The sequence below is a fragment of the Ahaetulla prasina genome, chromosome 8, assembly GCF_028640845.1.
Source record: "Ahaetulla prasina isolate Xishuangbanna chromosome 8, ASM2864084v1, whole genome shotgun sequence".
Lineage (NCBI taxonomy): Eukaryota > Metazoa > Chordata > Lepidosauria > Squamata > Colubridae > Ahaetulla > Ahaetulla prasina.
Genome location: NC_080546.1, coordinates 38,509,252 through 38,530,862, shown reverse-complemented (window position 1 = coordinate 38,530,862; position 21,611 = coordinate 38,509,252). Strand labels below are relative to the sequence as shown.

The 21,611-nt window shown below is 35.5% G+C and overlaps 2 long non-coding RNA genes across 2 annotated transcripts in view; both read left to right on the top strand.

Annotated features, from left to right (window-relative positions):
• The window catches only part of LOC131202965 (uncharacterized), a 33,491-nt gene extending 28,872 nt beyond the window's left edge, over nucleotides 1–4,619 (top strand). The window contains exon 3 of the long non-coding RNA XR_009156261.1: nucleotides 728–4,619. This is a non-coding gene — a long non-coding RNA (uncharacterized LOC131202965). The remainder of the gene's footprint in view (nucleotides 1–727) is intronic.
• An 8-nt stretch (nucleotides 4,620–4,627) lies between these two features.
• On the top strand, nucleotides 4,628–13,978 carry LOC131202966 (uncharacterized). Its single transcript, XR_009156262.1, has 3 exons — nucleotides 4,628–4,743; nucleotides 7,892–8,047; nucleotides 11,141–13,978. It is a non-coding gene; the product is annotated as an uncharacterized LOC131202966 (long non-coding RNA).
• The last annotated feature ends 7,633 nt before the right edge of the window (nucleotides 13,979–21,611 follow it).

Genomic DNA, 21,611 nt, shown 5'->3' with positions numbered 1-21,611 from the left:
AGTGACATGAAAGAGACCCATTGGATGCTGACTTTAATAATTGCTAGAAAGGAACAATCTGAAAGAAATCAGACTAGAATATATTGTAACGGATTAAATTATAGATTATGAAAACCTCTTTTCTTTGTATCCACTTCATTTTTAGCTTTAATTTTACTCCTTATGTCCAAATCTGTTTAACTCATATACTTTCCCCCTTGCTGCTAAACATATTCATTTCTGTTAAAATTCTTTTACTTGGAACTCTTTATCTCAAAGTTTGCACAATTCTTCTGAAATCAGATCAGTAGTTTGCAATGTAATCTTAGTCTGTGAAGTCCACTTCAAGTAAATCCTGCAAGTATGTGACAAGAATAGAGAAACCAATTCCATTTCCTTCATGCCACCCAGTCAGATTATAATTAAAGACATTTGAAAGTTTCCTAACTCCAGGCCTCGTGTTAATCACCAGTTCTCAGTGAAAGAATGTAGTTAAAGTTAGAAACATTTTTCCCTTTTTTGGCATGTCAACATGATGCTAAGCAGAAACAGCAGAGAAAAGTTGTATGTCTTAGACTGTTACCTAAAAAAAAACCCAGAGCATATGACCACCATAAATATTTTAATAGTTAATTTCATTTTTTAAAAAATCCATAAGTTTTTTTGAAGGGAAAAATAAACAGCTACAGATTTTGTGGCAACTACAATATGTTATCTGCAGTTCACAATCTTTTTCTGTGTCTTCCAGAACTATAATTGGAATTTGGTATTAAACCACTCAAGCTCAGTTCATTTATATCCAGTTTCAGGACCTCACAGACCCATTGTGATCAGAATTAATTCAATGATATATAATATTGCTAAACACATTGTCAACGATTCTAGTACTCTGGTTGGACACACTGACCACTTCATTCAGAACTCTGAAGAGCCTTCAAGAATCAGGGTCCCAAAACTGGATACAGATGAAACTATGTTATCCTTTGATGTCTCTTCACTCTTCACTCCTGATGCCCTAACAGTGGTTAGAAAAAGACTAGAAGATGACAGTACTTGACACCCTTGACTATAGAATCAACCACAGCCCGGACCAGATCTGCTGTCTTCTGGACCTGTGTCTGAATACTACTTACTTTACCTATAGAGATGACTGCTACAGACAGAAACATGATTGTGTCATGGATTCTCCTGTACCACCCATTGTTTTCAGCCTGTACATGGAAGAAATGGAGAAGAAAGCACCAGCTCCTTCCAGTGGATAGCACCAATCCACAGTGCCAAGAGGCAAGCTGTTCCATTGTTTAATTGTTCTCAATGTCAGGAAATTCCTCTTTAGTTCCAGAATGAATCTTACTTAAATGAACTAATCCTACTCATTAGTTCTTGTCCTGCTCTCAGGTGTTATGGAGAATAAATTAACCTTTTTCTGTGACAGTTCTTCAAGTGTTGGAATATGACTATCATGTCACCCCAAGCTTTCTCTTCATTAAGCTAAACATACTTTCTCTAGCTGACCATCATATGACTTAGCCCCTTATTATCTTTGTTGCCCTTCTTTGCACTCTTTCTAGGGACTCAGCATCTTTTTTGTATCACAGTGAACAGAACTGGGTGCAGTATGTGGTATCAATAGTGCACTATAGAATGGTACTGTCACTTCCCGTGATCTTGATGCCATCTTTCTGTTAATGGAAGCCTAGGACTGCATTAGGCTTTTTGGCAGCTACAGCATTCTGCTGGCTCATAATTAGGTATCATTCACCAGAACACCTAGCTCAGGGTTGTCAAACTTGCATCGTCACGGTGGCATCATATGATGTATCAGAACTCTTTCCCCTTCACTAAATTAGGTATGGGCATGGCCATCACATGACGCATCCAGCCCATGGGCAATGAGTTTGACACCCCTAATCTAGATCCTATCACAGGCACTATTGTTGAGCTTTAAACTTAATGTTAACCGCTTCAATCTTGATTGCAGAAAATATGACTTCTGTAACAGAGTTATTAACACTTGGAACACACTACCTGACTCTGTGGTCTCTTCTCAAAATCCCAAAAGCTTTAACCAAAAACTGTCTACTATTGACCTCACCCCATTCCTAAGAGGACTATAAGGGGCGTGCATAAGAGCACAAAAGTGCCTACTGTTCCTGTCCTATTGTTTCCTTTCATTATATCAAATTAATATAGTTATTGCATACTTTTGCTCATATATATGCTTATATGATATGTAGTTATTTTATGTTGATGCTTGTGTATATTGTTGTGACAAAATAAAATAAAAAAACTTTACCTGGAACTGCTTACATCCTGAAAAAATACCTTTAATATTTTTAAATAGTATTAAACAACAACATCTGTTTCTCCCTGGTCCTTGGGAAGAACTTGATAGGTAAACAAAATGCCAAATTCATTTTAAACATCTGGCTGACTATGTGACTAAACAGAATAATTCATTAAATGTATAATCCACCTGACTCTCAGTAACTCTAGAAAGTCTCCTGATCATAGTCTTCATCTGCTATCCTATTAGGAGCTGAAATTGTAAACAACCTTATCATAGAGTAAAATATGTTAAGCTGGATGGTCTACTTAAGTCCCTTCTACTCTTCATGTGACCCTGCTAGAACTGGTATTAAGGGACTGAAAATAATTCTAAAATTCATCTTTTTCATGCTTTATCTAGCTTATAGATTTTTTGAATCCATAAAATATAGTATATACAGTATGTGTGTGTATGTACTGCATAAATTCACTTATGGGAATTATGTACATAAATGTACCTAATTACATTACATAAATTCACTTCTGTGCTCTAATATTTCATAATTTATATGCACTTTCCAATGAAACACAGTTAATTGGGACTTCAAACATTAATTTGAAGAACGACACTGTATCTTACATTCTATCTAATATTTGTTGCAATTCATTCAGTTTTTCAGGCAACATGGCATTGCCTTTGTACAAATGTTTATTACACATAAATTGACTGTGCACCAATGTATATAGAAATATGTCCCACTCAACACACTTATAATATAATGAAAAACATTCATTATACATTTTCCATATATGTATTAAGGAATCTAGGGGATAACCTTTACCCTTATTTGATTTCTTGCTCAATGTGAAACATTTATGAAACATTCCATGCATTTTCACACATGCTTTCTGGTAATCATGTACCCCTGCATCTATCAATAAATGGGTCCATAGATATTAATTTGTGCTATCCATAAAAGTGTTCACATATTTTTTTTTAGTATAAAAGTAAAGGTAAAGGTTCCCCTCACACATACGTGCTAGTCGTTCCTGACTCTAGGGGGTAGTGCTCATCTTCATTTCAAAGCTGAAGAGCCAGCGCTGTCCGAAGACGTCTCCGTGGTCATGTGGCCGGCATGACTCAACACCAAAGGCGCACAGAACACTGTTACCTTGCCACCAAAAGTGGTCCCTATTTTTCTACTTGCATTTTTTACGTGCTTTCGAACTGCTAGGTTGGCAGAAGCTGGGACAAGTAACGGGAGCTCACCCTGTTACACGGCATTAGGGATTTGAACCACTGAACTGCCAACCTTTTGATCGATAAGCTCAGCGTCTTACCCACTAAGCACCGTGTCCTATTTTTAATATAGACCAGGCTATTATTCATAGTTACACATAGGGCGTTAGAATGTAAGCAGTGCCATAAGATGTGAACCCCTGGCCTATCTATTTTTTATTTATTTATTTAATTTTGTCATAACAATATACACAAGCATCACACAAAAAGATTATATAATATATAAACATATATGGGGAGAAACAAGGAAGTGTAAGCATATATATATATATGGAGAAAGAAACAATAGGACAGGAATGGTAGGCACGTTTGTGCTCTTATGCACGCCCCTTAAAGTCCTCTTAGGAATGGGGTAAGGTCAACAGTGGATAGATTTTGGTTAAAGCTTTTGGGGTTATGAGAAGAGACCACAGAGTCAGGTAATGCATTCCAAGCACAGATAATTCTGTTACAGAAGTCATATTTTCGGCAATCCAAATCTAGTCTGAGTCTATACTCACTGTAGCTAACCAATTGTAGAATTAGCTAATTAGGCCTTAAATTGCAGTTTAAATATGGTAACTTTAAAATAACTAATAGCTGAATCAATTGTTGCACAGTGGCATAAAGAAAGAATATAAGGCATTGTAATGTTTATACATTTATAATAATACAATAATGAAATGCATTAATAAATAATGCATTTCAGGAGTTCGGTCCTGACTGATTCAAGGTTGATTCAGTCTTTTATCCCTTTGAGATCAGTAAAATGAGGAGCCAGATTGTTGTGGGCAATTTGCTGATGTTGTAAACTGCTTAGAGAATGCTCCAAAGCACTATGGAGCAGTATATAAGTTTAAGTGCTATTGCTATTACTACACAAACACACACACACAAAATTATATACACACAACAGGTGGTAATTGGAAACATTTTCTATGAAAAATGGAAGCAAGAGAATATGTATTTATAAAATCTACTGCTTTGTTATCTGCTACTGTATACCTTCTGTGTCTGAACAGACACCCAATTGATTTAAAACTTGCAGTTATCTAGAACTTTATCCAATAATGCTATCACAGCAAAAAACACTTCTTCACAGAATGACCCAGGTCAATTCAATTAGTCTGCAGCCCTGACAATGGATTCATCCTGCAGTAACTGTAAAACTGGCAGAAAGGCAAACGTATCACCATAAATAAGAAATTATATCCCAGGTAAGCTCTCCTGAGTGTGTATAAAATCTAAAAAACCTTTTATATCTGCAATACTTCTGTTTACCTTAAGAAAATAATAAATTCAGCATTTTTGAAACCATTAAAAACCATATAGGGAAGCTGCAGAACTTTGTTGATAAAAAGATTAAAAGCTAAATATGTGTTGTGAATTGAAATATTAAATGTTAGAAGTGTAAGATTTATGCATTTTTTTTTCTTCTGCTTTGGAACTTTCCTTACTGTATGACTAGATATCAATTCCCAGAATTCTTAGCAATGGCCTTACTTGTGGGAACATTCTGAAATTACAAGAATTATAACTTTACAAGCGGTAACAGTTCATGTTCCACTGAATATGTTGTGGAATGCACAATGATCTCTAATCATTGTGCTTAAAACAGATGTGCAGGGAAAGTATCCAGATTAGATCCATACGATGGAAGTAAGATTCTCCCATTTCTGATTTTGTATTTTAATAGGAATTAAATTTTAAGATATTTATATTTGCATCAGTGCACCAGAATAGCGTTCTAGAAATTTTGAAATATGTTCAAATGAATCAGAGTGATATGTAAATTTTGTAAAACTAGTTATCAAGTGTTTCAAGGAGAATGGCAAAGTCATGCATGGCACTGGACAGGTGTGGCCTTTTATTCACGGTGTAAAATGTAAAATACGAGAAAAACTCCTATTTCTTTTTATGTCTATGACACTTTACCATCAAATATCCATTCCGGATTGAGTGCCCAAAGCGTGCATGCTTGAACCCCCAAAATGCAATGTGTGCATGGCCCCATACCTGAGACCTGCTGCCATGCATGCATGTCCCCTATGCGTATGCCCTGCCCCCACACATGTGCACACGGCCCCCTGCATGTGCCCTGCTGCCCCACGCATGTGCACACAGCCCCATGAATGTGCCCTGCCCACCACACATGCGTGGCTGAGACCTGAAGATCAGCTGGCCGGTGGGAGGCTCATGTGCATGCATGACAGAGCTGAACTGGGGCGATGGCTCGCGTGCTGGCACGCATGCCACGGGTTCGCCATCACGGCTCTAGAGTCTGAAAAACAAAGAGGCAGAGTTACAGTATATCAGCCAGTCGGGTTTCCACTAATATTAGCTTTCTATAGATAGGAAAGTAATACAGAATAATGTATCAAAGATGTTTACTGCAATGACAAGAACAGTTGACGGTAATAGTGCAAAGTTTCCATTTAGTTTCCTTCTTTCTGGCCATGTTAAAAATGTATAGGTTTATAAAGTTTATGCAATTGGCAACAGTCAAAGCAGTGATGAATGAAAAATATCCCTGAATGAGAAAGCTCTTCCAAATTCTGAAACTAGTATAGATAGATGACCACCATTACAAAGCAGTTTGGGATTTAGAACCATATTCATCTGAAGTTTAGATATTTCTACTTCATGCTATATATATTCCCTACATACTACTTCAGTGATTTGTTTATTTATCAGATAGTCTTGCTCATTTTGTTGTTGGGGCTTTGGGGGAGGGCAAGTTGTCCTTCCCTTCCCTCCCCTTCCCTCTCCTTCTCTTCCCTTCCCTTGTGTTCCACTCATGCACAGAGTTTCCTCACTGGGTTTAGTGACTATTTTATGCTTGCCTATTTACATCTCTTAATTTTGATTGCTGACTCTGAAATTCACAAAGGTCTGTTCCAACATCTGTTCAGTATAAATCTCAACAATATATTCAAACACCAGCACGAATATTATAAGAGGGGGAAGAGGCAGTAAAGCATGTAAACTACAAATCACTAAAAATCTGTCAATAATTTCAATGACATGAATCTAGCAAAATGTGTGTGTGTGTGTGTGTGTGTGTGTGTGTGTGTGTGTGTGTGTGTTCATTCAGTGGATTTGCCAATATGTTTTTGTGTGCACACACACTCATACATGCAATCACACACATATTTGCAAAGCCACTGAAATTATTGTCAGATTTTTTACAGACACTTCTATCCTCTCACTCTCTCATCTCTATTTTATCTCTATGATCTATTCAATACAAAATTTGGGGGGGGGAAATCCCTTTTTCGTGGGTGGTAATTAATTTTCCTCTCTTTAATTCCACATTCTGGAGTGTCATCTTATGTTGAAATAGATGGTAAATAACATAGCCTGGATCAGTGGTCACCAATCTTATGGACCTCAGGGACCACAAAATTCATAATTTTAAATCCCGCGGACCACTAATATGATCTGCCTAATGACTGAGTTCAGGCCCAATCACTATCATATGTTTTCTCTCAGTGATTCCTAGCACTGCAATCTTCTGGAGAAAGAACTATAATATTGCTCCTGTGATCTGTTGGGGCAGTTCTCTCAATTTAGGATTATAGCCCTGAGTGTTCCTACCACTATCGGGACCACTCCACCCTTTACTTCCCATGACCTCTTTAGTTCCTCCTTCGCACCCTGATATTTCCCTAGTTGTGGAAGGTCCACAGGATCTTAGCACTGTTATTCTTCTCAACATTCTGTGGAATCTCCCATCTGGATTTGGGAGAATCTAACCCATTTACTATGTAGATGTTCCTATGTACACAATGCCACTTTGTTGTGTCATTCAGTTGTGTCATTCAGTGTATGCTGTTCCTTCCTGTATATTACACCCTGTATATTGTGTCATTCAGTGTATGCTGTTCCTTCCTGTATATTACACCCTGCCCTTATGTATTGGACTGTCTCTGAGGCCTCTCTGAACAGTGTTCAACCCTATAATCCCTTCCTTTGGGGTAGGGTCAGGGTGACTGTATGGAATTGAGCATTTACTGGCCGTATGCCTTTCCTGCTGCCTGCATGGAGTTCAGAGCAGATATTTTCTCTTTGTGCCTTGGTGGAGAAATATCTGCTGCTGCCTAGGAGTGAATTCTCAACCTTCTGAGAGGGAGATGGGTGTTTTCACCCCTAGGCCACCACACCACTCAAAAAATGAAAGCTTAGTAATGCTATGAAATTGCTACTATATTACTTTTGTGGGCTGCACATTGAAGGACTATGGAATTTATGGCCCTTGATAATGCTGGACCCTATCTGTCATCAGTAAACTCAAAAAAAAAAAGAGTAAGGAATTGTATTTCAACACCATTTATTTATTAATTTTCTGTTATTTTCTACGATTAGAGAAAAAATAGCAAGAAAAAGAAGGAAGCAGTTCTCATAAGCCTTAAGAAGACCCATGCTTGATCGGAGCAAAAGCCTGTGTATTCAGGGACTTTTTAAAATATGTATGGAAAGCTCACAAGCAGCAGATGAGTACAAGTTCCTCATCTTGTTCAGGTAATGCTTCCAGGCATGCTATTTATATGGAAATCAGCACATTGATAGAATTATCTCCACGAATTTGCCCCATGGACTTTTAAAGTCACTCAAGCTACAGGCCAGCATTCCATAACATTTCACTATGGTGATTTGTGTTGCGTTTTTTGTATTACTTGAAGGAAGGGATCCTTCTGTTATCATGAAGAATTTTATATCTTTATTTTGTGTCTTCTTTTGAGTGTTTTTTTTCCTAAGTTATAAATTCAACTTTTTTACATTTTTGCCTTGTGTTTTCTATCTTTTCTCCTTCTGCAATATTTCTCTTCAGTTGTGATTATTAGAACCATGCACTGAATTTTAAATTTAGGCACATATTGCTCACAGCAGAATTATTTGTAGTATAGACTTTGGATTTGTTTGGTTTTTTTTTAAAAAAAAAAACTGGTTTCCAAAATAGAATTTGATTTTTCCTTGCTCTGAAACATTTGTGCAATCAGCAGGCTTGGCCGTCTTCCTGATCACTCTTTAGTCCAGACATTTATAAAGAAATTATAACCCATTGTTCAAGTTTCTTCATCGTGAAAACTATTTCTATATGCCTACTCTCTGTTTTCTGTTATTTAATCAGTTACTAACTCTAAAGAAAACCTTTTAAAATTTCAATAACTTCCACCAAATCATATTTCTATGATTGCGAACATGAAATGGAAAAATCATTTCTATGGAATTTTTTATGAGATTTGAAAGAATATGTGTCAAACCATCCAGGAAAAGAAAACATGAAAAATGTATTTTTGCGAAGTCAAATCACTTATTTATCTATTTTAGTATTTACACATTGTCTGTCAATGTCTTATTCCCACTCCTAAAAAAATGTAAAAGAACTAAATCTTTGTCCTTTTGAATGCAAAGTAAATTGAGTAACATTGAACTATAGCTTTTTCCGCTATGGCATCATCTTTTTCTACAAATGGCATAATGGCATAATAGATACAAAACAGAACAATAAAATGTTTTCATAAAACTAAGATAAACCTTTGCAAGTAGAAGTTGTGGTAAAAAGAACTGAAGATGTTCTTCAAAGAAAGAAGTGGAGAAGAAAGTCAACAAAAATGGAAGGGGGGAAATAAATTGCAGTCTAATTTTTGGACTATATAATTTATTGCTTGTTCAAACATATCTAAAGAAGCTCTTTCTGTTCAGAAAGAGCTTGTTCACATATGAACAATACAAAAGGAATAGAAAATACAGATAGCAAAGAGATAAAAGAAAACACATTCTTCGGCTCAGTCTTTGTGAACAGCGATGGCTCATATCCGATATTCCTCAATCGTACCAAAAATGTTAACGACTTAACACATATAGACTTCACAGAAGATAATGTTGAAAAAGCCCTTCGCAACCTGAAACCATCATTATCTATTGAACCAGATGGACTATGTGCATACTTTTTTAAAAAAACTTTCAATTAATATAGCTGAACCCCTAAGCATAATCTTTAATAAAGCTTTCACAATTAGTTCCCTTCCAAAACTCTGGTCTCTAGCCACAGTCATCCCTATCTTCAAAAAAGGAGATCCCAGCCTAGTTGAAAATTACAGACCTATCTCTCTATGTTGTGTCTCATGCAAAGTAATGGAATCTATCATAAACCAATCCATTATACTCCACCTTGAAACAAACAACCTTCTCTCTAATAAACAATTTGGTTTCAGAAAAAAATTGTCTTGTAACTTACAGCTTCTCCACTGCAAAAACATATGGACTACCAACCTTGATCAAGGAAAAGCAATAGATGCAATCTACATAGACTTCTGCAAAGCTTTTGACTCAGTAGTACATGATGATAAACTTCTCTTCAAACTAAACTCCTACGGCATTTTGGGACCTCTTCACAATTGGATAAATGCCTTCCTGTCAAACATACAACAAGTGGTCAAAATTGGCAACGCTATATCAAATCCTGTTCCTGTCAAAAGTGGTGTTCCCCAAGGTAGTGTTCTTGGACCAATGCTCTTCATACTATACATAAATGATCTCTGTAACCTTATTTCAAGTTATTGTGTTCTCTTTGCTGATGATGTCAAACTATTTAATACCACTAACAATACTTCTACCCTTCAAGAAGACCTCGACTTTGTTTCCAATTGGTCTAAAACTTGGCAACTCCAAATCTCAACCAGCAAATGCTCAGTCTTACATATTGGAAAAAAGAATCATATCAACAAGTACAAACTTGATGGTCATTACCTTACTGACGACCCCCAGCCTGTCAAAGATCTTGGAGTTTTCATATCAAATGACCTAAATGCCAAAGCCCACTGCAACTACATAGCAAAAAAGACTCTAAGAGTTGTAAACCTAATTTTATGCAGCTTCTTTTCAAAAACTCTACACTACTAACTAGAGCATACAAAACATTTGCCAGACCTATTCTTGAATACAGCTCATCCGTCTGGAACCCATACCACATCTCTGACATAAATACAATAGAACGTGTCCAGAAATATTTTACTAGAAGAGTTCTTCGCTCCTCCGAAAACAACAAAATATCTTATACCACCAGGCTAGAAATCCTGGGATTAGAAAACTTAGAACTCCGCCGACTTCGACATGACCTGTGTTTAACACACAAAATCGTCTACTGCAATATCCTTCCTGTAAAAGACTACTTCAGCTTCAATTGCAATAATACAAGAGCAAACAATAGATTTAAACTTAATGTCAACCGCTTCAAACTTGATTGCAGAAAATATGACTTCTGTAACAGAGTTGTTAACGCTTGGAACTCATTACCTGACTCCATAGTCTCTATTCAAAATCCCAAAATCTTCAACCAAAAACTGTCTACTATTGACCTCACCACATTCCTAAGAGGACTATAAGGGGCGTGCATAAGAGCACAAAAGGGCCTACCGTTCCTGTCCTATTGTTCCCTTCATTATATCAAATTAACATAGCTGTTGCATACTTTTACTTATATATATATATATATATATATATATATTTCTTTCATGATGTGTTGTTTTTATTTATGACAATGTTTATGTATACTGTTGTGACAAAAATAAATTTTAAAAAAGGCAGAATTTATCTTCTATTTTGATTCAGGACTTCCTGGGAGGAAATGGTGGACTGAAGACAGCTCTGTGAAAAGCGAAGCCAAAAATTATATCTACGAACAAAGAATCAACAAGAAGATACGTTCCTTTGATCTTCTCTGGAGAATCAGTAGATGTGAGATTGCCAATGGTGCACTCCACACAGTTGTTCCTCATGAGGAGACTGCAGGATTGTAGTGTCTGGAGATGCAGGAGATGATGTTATTTGACATTTTTGCTCCAGTTGCAGTCTTCAACTTCCTTTGCTAACCTGGTAATTGCCTATTAACTACTTTAAAGAAGATAGATATCTTAAAATTGCTAGCTGAAAATAACTTGAGACTCTTCAATACTTAATAAAAGAAAAGGAAACTGGATATATATAAGTTTTGAGAATTCAAAATAAATGGTAAAAAGGAAGAAAAAAATGAGCTATATAAAGTTTTACATACACTAAGGCAGGATATAAAACTGGTGGCCGCGAGCAGGATGCATTACAAGCAGGCCACTCCCACCTGACTCTACTAAGGCAAAAAAAATCCTTGTAGGTTGCAATATGACAAGTGACGCAATTGAGTTTGACACTTAGTCCTTTGTACTAAGGACTCAGAAAATATTGGAATATTTGATTTTAAATATTAAGACTTTGAAATGAATTTTAAAGAATAAATTCATTTTCATGGGAACTAAAAATTATTTTCAATATTGGAAACACAACAAGATAAGAAACTTATAATGATATTCAGAGCTATTGTTGAGGAATGGCAATGAGACTTTGAATTGATTATGCCACCTATGTTGTGTGTTTTTATGAACACAAGTAGCTGTTACATCAGAAAATGCTATTACAGAAAAAGATTTAGAAAAAAATATTTGACATGATTATGGAGAACAATATGAACAAGATTTATCACTGAATATACAAAAAATTTTTTAAAAAAATCTCTAAAAATTAAGAAGGAAATGAAAATGCCAGTTCAAGTGAGTAATTGTATTATTATTTTTTTGCTAGTCTTACAAAACAGGTTTGTTAAAGTTTTGAAAAATATCTTAATAAGGGATAAAGATAATTTGATTGGATTAAAAACAAGATTGCTTTATATAAAAAGATGTATAAAGTTGGCTTACTTAATCAGGGTTAAAATGGGATGTGTTGTTACTTGAATTGGGGTTTCTTTCTGGACTTGCTGATATCTGTACTGGAAAAACATTGTGTACGGAACTTGCCTGCAACTTAACAGTTGAGTTATCAGATGGAGATATCTGTTTACTACGAGAAGGTGAAAAAATACTGAAACTGTTTATATTTATTGTGATAAGGGTGGGAAATTTCTTTCTTAGGTTTTTTTTCTTTTTCTCTTTACAGTTTTACTTTCTTTTTAGATTTCTCACATCTTTTTTCTGTCTTGCTGTTTTTCTTTTTAATTTATATTATCTTTTAATATACTTAATTTTTTTTAATAAAAATATATTTTTAAAAACCATTTCTATTTTTATTTGGCCTTCTGTGAGAGAAGGGTATATATTCCATTAGTGGTTGTGAAAAGTTTTCTAATTTTTGAGCTGGATATAAACACAATCAGAATAATCAAAGCTTACACCAGGGGTGTCAAACTGGCAGCCTGTGGGCCAGATGTGTCACGTGCAGGCCATGTCCACTCCAGCTCAGCAAAGTTAAAAATATCACGATATGTCACAAAGTGGCAACATGACGCTGCAAGTTTGACCCCTGTGGATTACATAACTGAAATACTGAGGATCAGATGATTCCAATCTAGAAAACTAGAGTAATTTATGCTTGGTCTTCTATATCTTTGAAACAGTTTGGAGAATAAATGAAGTAATAAACAACTGGAGGAGACCAAAGATTTTCAATATCTTTGAAAATCTCGGGAAGTGTGATGCTGGAATCTGATCTCAACACCTAGGAAGGTTCTATGACAGTTCGTAAAGCAATTAATTTTAAGCATTTGAAAAAATGCAGTGATTACCAGAGATTAGCATGGATTTGTCATATTAATTCTATTTCATTTTTTGATTGTATAACTTCCTTAACAGATTATGGAAAAGCTGTGATATAATATACTTTGACTTCATTAAAGCATTTGATAAGTACCCATTGTTGTGCAACTGAATCCTTTTAGCCAAGTAAAGTATACTAACAGGAATAAAGAGAAATCGTATTTTTTTTTATTTAACTTCTTAATATTAGTCTTTGGATCACTGTTGGAGGACCAGATGCCCACATTTTCAGAAGCAGACTTTAATTAACATTTATATATTCATAAAGCAAGTAAACATACTGACTGGCTGATGTATTCACATTACAGTACATGAAATGCAGGCATATATAAAAAAAACTACAAATGAAAATTTATCAACACACTTGTTTACTTGCAGACACAGTGTTTTTCTTTGTCTCTCCTTGGTTCTTTGTTTCCATTTTCTGGTCCTTCTTTGTCTACATGCTGGTTTAGTTAACTGTAAGGATGCTATTCTATAACAAAATCAGACAAGGAAACTAATTAACTATAGACAAGCTAGATTGCTAGATTTCAACTAAATTGAAAATTGTACTCAGAGGGTATCAATAGTTCTTCAATTGACTAGGGTCAGATTTAAGTGGGATCATTCATGGCTCCTATGATTTTAATATTTTCATCAATGATAATGATGTTGAATAGTTGAATGATTTAAACGAGATCTACTTTTGCAGAATTATAAGATATCTTGAATCTATAAGGTAGATAACGCATACATTTTCATAAATCAATTAATTTATTTGGTAGTTTCCTCAAATTTATCATGACTGCCTACCCAGGACTGTGGCATTCATTTTTATAGTTCATTTTCATATGGTCACCTAGAATTCACAGTGTTTTGCACTGTGTGTGCCTTGGTTGCCTGGTAACAAAGTCCTTTCAGTGATTTGTTACAGACAAAGCTCTGATAGAGAAGCATGGATTATTCTAAAATCATCCTTGCATAGCAGTTTAATAACAAAATTTTCTTGAATATATTCAGAGTTCGCTAGTTTTAAATTGATATATGTAAATGTGAACACTGTTATTCAAATTACTTTAGTACCAGGTACAAATTTATTGGAAATGTGTAATTTTTGCAAGTTCTGGTCTATGAACAATGAATTAATGATCTAAAAATGTCTTTTGCACAGAGAAAAGGATTACCTTTTGAATCTAGCACCTGAAAAAAATCGTATATCTTACATGCTGGGCTATGAATGTTAGGTTGCTAGCAAAATAGAGTCATCCATCCAAGATTAAGTTTGCAGACATAAGAACTTCTGAACAATCAAGATAATCCTTTATACCCTGCCAATACCTGCTAGCACATGTAAATAAACTATAGTGGTAGTCAATGAGCAACTCAGGAGTGTATGAACACAGTCCTGAAGATAAGATTAAACAGACACACATGGCCAAACACAACACAAGCACTTCTGTCAAATTATTAAATAACTAATTCATTAAGCCACAGAATCAAGCCAAGAAGCTGGCTATTTTTTGTGTAGTCAGTGTAGTTAGAATAATTGAGACCAGCTGTATTACTGTTTGGATTCTGGAAGGAATCCAACATTACTTAAAGGCAACATAACTATGCAGATGTCGGCTGCAAAGAGAAACACTATATTGTAGAGTTGAGTTGAAGCTGCCCTATTACACATGGTTTATTAGCGATGGATCAAGTTCTGTCCAGCTTGTCTAATAATTATAAGCCAGCTGCAGCAAGCTAGATTTAGAACTGACTGATGTAAACAAATCTTTTTGACTTCTTTTAACAAATACTCTTTTGTGAATAGCTCTTACCCAACTATATGCTCTTTGCTTATTTTAGAAATGATCCTTTCAAATTTAAAATGGATGCATTATATGATTTCCAATGATTTTTTTTGCTTTTGTTCAATATTTCTAGATGTTTCATAATTTAAACATTTCTTGTAAGTAAACATTTTGTACACATATATTCATAAACATGTACACATTACTGTGTAGCATTGTAAACTGTACAGGACAATGCAATGTACATTCTATGAATGCAATATAGTCTATGCATCCAAATATTGAGATAACATATTGGGCAATGGATGGATCTATAACTGGATAATACTAAACTCTGTAACACTGTAACTGAATTGCAATTGTCATATTTTGTGGCAGATTAGCTTTATTGATTACCAATAAGGTAAAGGTAAAGGTTCCCCTCGCACATATGTGCTAGTCATTCCCAACTCTAGGGGGCAGTGCTCATCTCTGTTTCAGCGCTGTCCGAAGACATCTCTGTGGTCATGTGGCCAGTATGACTCAATGCCAAAGGCACATGGAATGCTGTTACCTTCCCACCAGAGGTGGTCCCTATTTTTCTACTGGCATTTTTTACATGCTTTCAAACTGCTAGGTTGGCAGAAGCTGGGACAAGGAACGGGAGCTCACCCCATTACGTGGCACTAGGGATTCGAACCGCTGAACTGCCAACCTTTCAGTCGACAAGCTCCATGTCTTAGCCTACTGAACTACCGTGTCCCTTATATTACCAATAAAATACTATAAAAACAATTGAAAATAAGAATAGGGTAAAATACAATAATTATAGGATAAAATACAATAATTTAATACATAAATATGTAAAATATAATAAAATAAAGAATAGGGTAAAATACAATAATTATACGATAAAATACAATAATTTAATACATAAATATGTAAAATATAATAAAATAACATAAAATTATATTTCTGTATCACTCGTACAGGCACACATATGCCAATCTCAGTTGGACCATCTTAGTCAGAAACTGTGCTGTGTTAAGTGTTTTTTTCAAATTCTGGCCACACTTCAGGTATGTTGTTTTAAGAAGAGCTTCCCACTGGGCCATACATTTAATGTATGAATTAAGGTACTTATCTTTCACCCCCTTATACAGACAGCAATCAAATAATATATGAGTCAGGTCTTCTACCTCTTCAGCTTTTCCAATATGTGTATGTTCATTATATGGGATAGAATGAAATGTTCCATATCTAACCATTGTATCAAGCTGTTTGAATTTTGCTCAAGTAAATGTCTCCCTGAGATGTTTTGGCAATTGTGACTTTAAATAGTTGCCCATTTGGAATGGGTGTTTATATTTACTCAGCCATTTCAGTTTATATTTTGTGTATATTTTGGAATTAAAGTAAAGTAATTTATTATATCAAAGTATTGTATTATTGTTATTTTGGTTCTTTTTGCTTGATCCAGGCCAGATCACATTTTTTTGTCTAGTCACATTATCAATATTTCAGCCATCTTCTATGATTCTAGTTGAATGACAATATCACGTTTTAACTACCAGTTTCCTGTAAGTATACTTACTGCCCATGTTATAATGTTCAGTGTCAAAACTATTGTTTTCCATTCTGAGCTGTCTTAAGTCTTTCTGAGCAATTTTTCAAGTGCATTTCATCCCAGTCTAATAACATTCTCAATTGACTACAACTACATGTCTCCTCCAGTGTTTGGTCATTATCATTTATTATTATCATCACACAGACTTCAGAGGATAATTAGAACTGCAGAAAAAATAATTGCTACCAACCTGCCTTCCATTGAGGACCTGTATACTGCACGAATCAAGAAGAGGGCCGTGAAAATATTTACAGATCCCTCACATCCAGGACATAAACTGTTTCAACTCCTACCCTCAAAACGACACTATAGAGCACTGCACACCAGAACAACTAGACACAAGAACAGTTTTTTCCCGAAGGCCATCACTCTGCTAAACAAATAATTCCTCCAACACTGTCAAACTATTTACTAAATCTGCACTACTATTAATCTTCTGATCGTTCCCATCACCAATCTCTTTCCACTTATGACTGTATGACTGTAACTTTGTGGCTGGTAATCCTTATGATTTATATTGATATTGATTGTTCCTGATTGCTTATTTGTGCCCTGTGATTATCATTAAGTGTTGTATCATTAAGTGTTAAATTGTACCCTATGACCATCATTTGTTTTGTAAATGTACCTTGATGAAGGTATCTTTTCTTTTATGTAAACTGAAAGCATATGCACCAAGACAAATTCCTTGTATGTCCAATCACACTTGGCCAATAAATTCTATTCTATTCTATTCCTCTTACACTGTTTGCCATTAGGTTCTGGCAGCTTCCGTAGTCTCTCCTCCTCTTCCTCTTCCTTTTCCTCCTCCTCCTTCTCCTCCACCTCCTCCTCCTCCTCCTCCTCCTCCTCCTCCTCCTCCTCCTCCTCCTCCTCCTCCTCCTCCTCCACCTCAATTCAACAATGCCACATAAAGACCATGAAGTCCTTTAAAGTCTCCTGGTCACCATGTTTTCCTACTTTTCCACCTGGACATCTCTGTTCCATTCTTATTTCCTCCTAGTGGATGCTATTTTTTTTCTTTTTGCTCATGTTAGGTGAAGCATATTCTCTTTTCCTTCTCACCATTTATAGTCATAAATATATGGGAGTGCTACTTCTTTGCTTCTATGAACCTGAATCATCAAAATGTTCAGGTTTGCTCATCAAAGTGTTCAGTGCTCAAAGTGTTTCTTTGCTTAAACCATTGTAAGAATGGTACGATAAAGGAGAATGGCAATCTGTATTAATATCAATCCAGAAAAAATAGGATAGAGGTTTGAAGATATTTACATTTGCAAATACTCAATATACTAATTTAAGTACCAGTCTTATACTACTCTGTTTAGCCTAGCCATAATGCTTACATCTTGGTCTGAGAAGCTTATCAAAGTAAGATTGGTAATTAATCTCCTTAATTTAATAGCAACAGCACTTAGACTTATATAAGGACTGCTTTACAGCCCCCTCTAAGCGGTTTACAGAGTCAGCATATTGCCCCCAACAATCTGGGTCCTCATTTTACCAACCTTGGAAGGATGAAAGGCTGAGTCAACCTTGAGCCTGGTGAGATTCGATCTGCCAAACTGCTGGCAGCCAGTGATCAGCAGAAGTAGCCTGCAGTACTGCACTCTAATCACTGCATCACCACAGCTCTTTTAACATATTTTACTGGTTCTGACCTATAATTAATTTGATCTTTGCCAAACATTGAGATTTGTTCAATAGAAAGGCTAAATATTAACAAATAGCATCACAGTCATATGTATGTTTGAAAAATCTTCATCCAGAATCTTCATGTTTCTTTGCATGATTTTTCCTATTGAAAACAACTCTTTTATATAGGTTAATATAGAAAGATAAACTAAGCAAGGGACTCAAGGCTTTATACTACTTCTATATACATAAATTTTCAATTGTTACAACAGCACCTGTATCATGACTGATTATGCATTTTCCTTTGAACTGTAGAAACTACCCAGAGACAAACATGCTAAACATTGAAATAAGAAATCTGCATGATTAATGCACAAAATAAATATGCAGCCTTTCAACAGTATGGATTCATGTTGTCATTATTTAGATACAGTATGCTTTCATATAACTATAGATCTTATGAGGTCATGTATAAATACATCTAATTTTGGTGCCAGCCCAAGTTCATGAGTGGTGGTATTGTGTTAATAATATGACTTAAGATATCATGGCAATCATTAAGCAATCAATGTATTGATTTTTAATAGTTGAATAGCTATTAATATTTTCATAAAAATCCATTATGCAAAATGAGCATGTGGCATGGAATGGGAGAAGTCTGGGGCAGAGAAGAAAGAAAATTCATAAATCAGGACAAAATGGGAAGGGTGGTTTTGAAGTTGCTCATCATCAGTTACAAGCAGTTAGATGAAGATGATATCAGTCAATCAGAAAGCAACATGAATGAAGCATTATTATAAATTGATAAAGTTGTACCAATAGAGAACTATTGTATTTAAAGTAAATTAAGAATCCCAAAGCATAAATGGATAAATTTCAATTGACTAGCATTTCTTATGTCCTCCTTTGGATATGCAGTTAAGAAATTAGTCTAAGCCATCTTCTGTGTACTGTTTGTCTCATTAGGATCAAGGCCAAGATCCTAAGTGTCTTGAATATTTGAAGATTTGAAAGGTGATAAGCAAATAACTCTTTCCAGTGACAGGTTCTTAGAAAAGCACCACACTGATAAAATAAATTGTTTACAAGCCTGTCAGTGCTGGCTTTGTGCCCTTGAAGCTGTTGATTAATAATGTTTTTCCTTTAAAAAGCATCTTCAAATTCCTTTAAGAACTACCCTGTTTCCCTGAAAAGAAGACCTACCCAAAAACAAGATCTAGCCTGATTTTTCATGCTGCTCGCAATATAAGCCCTACACCCAAAATAAGCCCTAATTAAGAGCATCATCAGTGATGGGTGTGGCCATCTGGTATTGCTCATGGCAGGGGGTGTCTATGGAGGGAGGAAGGGAGGGTGAGAGAAAGGTACAATATTTGGACACAAGCAGCTTAAGTTGCCCAATTTTTTATTTAACAAATCAAAGTTCCATTCATGAAGAACCCTTGATCTTATGTCCTGTGTTGTTAGGTTAAACTGAAAGCTTTTCTTTTACCCTCTAACTTTGGTGCAAAGTTTTCCTTTCAAGATTCAGCAAAAGGAGTTTTACAATTGCCCTCTGGTGCATTGTTCTTCTCTTTTATGGCACAAGTGGTTCATTAAAGATTTAAATAAAGTGGTCTCGAGGCTGTCTGTACAAAGAAAGTGCCAGCTGTGCAACTTTTAAAATATATTTTAATTAAATAAAAAAGGGACAAAATCCAATCAATTTCTTAATACAGTCGGAGGAGATTATCATTGGTGAATAGAGGTTTTTGGACCAAATTTACCTATTTCTGAAAATATAGTCTTTGCAAACTGAAACAAACCCATTTGAAAAGGTTTCTTGCTAAATAATTTGTAATGATAAGCAAAATTTATTAGTACTGTCCTGCCATATTTATGGACCAATATCTGTGGATGTTCAGGGCACTTTTTTGTCAAGCACCATTAACATCATGCTCATCAATCACACTGAAATTTCTTGTATTCCAATGTGAACTATAATTTGGTACCAAGCTGTCAGTAACCCCTAAGAAATTACGTTTATATAGCATATGATTGGTGTAATTGATTAGAGGCATGCTTGTACATTGCCACTGTAAAGCATCAGAAGCCCCTGGGTCTCAGCCCCACCGGCGGTGGCAACTTCTCCACCTTCTTTTCTTTTATTCTGATGCTTTTCTACTCCTCCAAATCTGGAAAATTTACACTGACACATTTTTATGTTGTATTTGTTGCTGCTGCTGCTGAGTAATGAAAACCAAAGGGAAAGAAGTTATCCTGAAATGGGATTGTAGATAGTGTGTTCAATGTCCTTTAAACCCTTTAAAACCGAATCCTTTTGTCAAATCGTGTGAGCAATGGCTCTTACATTCTAAACCTGCTATGGCTGCTGGAACAGTTTATCATGAAAGAATAGAAAAGAGCCTCCGGCATATCAAGAAAGAAAGGGATAAAAATGAAAGAAAAATCCTAGACTCACTGACAGCACATTGTGTAACTGGGGCTTAAAGAGGCTGCCGTTAAATATATTTCATAATATGAAAAGACAGCCTCGTTTTGGCCCCCTCGCCTAGTGGGATCAACCCTGTCAGTGCCATTTATTTGCAATCCCTCATGATTTCTGTACCTCACAATTATTTTGCATAAAAATGAAGCATAAAGGCATCAAAACACCTGCTTTACTGACAGCCTGATTAATGCTTTGATTTATTTCTCAAAGAGAGACTGAATCTGCTGTTTCTGGGTCCTTGAGCTGGTATATCATTCATCAAAGTTTGAAGGTCTCCTTTTCCCTGTCCCTGTTCTTCAGCTCTGATCTGCCTCTAAGTTTTGCTAAATTCAACTTAGCTGGAAATTAAGAAAAGAGTTCAGTTATATTAGCCAAAGTATCACCATTAAATTATGAAGTTATACCAAATTGCTTGAGTGAGAGTTTCATGGTTTGCTCAGAGTTGAATTTCTAAGTGTTCAATCTAGAGCTCAAGTTCTTTACGAAAAACTGTACTAGATGAAAAGTAAAAATGTACTCTTTTCCATATCTGAAAACATTGACATTTGACATATGTTTTTTAGGATATGGTAATGACTCTGCATTCCAGTCGACTAAAAATTCTCTGTCTGTCTGTCTCTCTGACTATCTTTATCTGTCTGTCCGTCCATCCATCTATCATCTATCATCTATCCATCCACCTACCCAATCCATCTATCCTATCTATCTATCTATCTATCTATCTATCTATCTATCTATCTATCTATCTATCTATCTATCTATCATCTATCTATCTATCTATCTATCTTCTATCTATCTAATTTTCCTTCCTTTTGTCTCTTTCTCTGTCTCTCTCTGTCTCTGTCTCTCTCTCTCTTTCTCTCTCATATAAGAATGCTTTCAACGAATTACATAGAAAATCACATTAATCTCAACCTCAAAATTAGCACACAATATGTAAGATAATAAT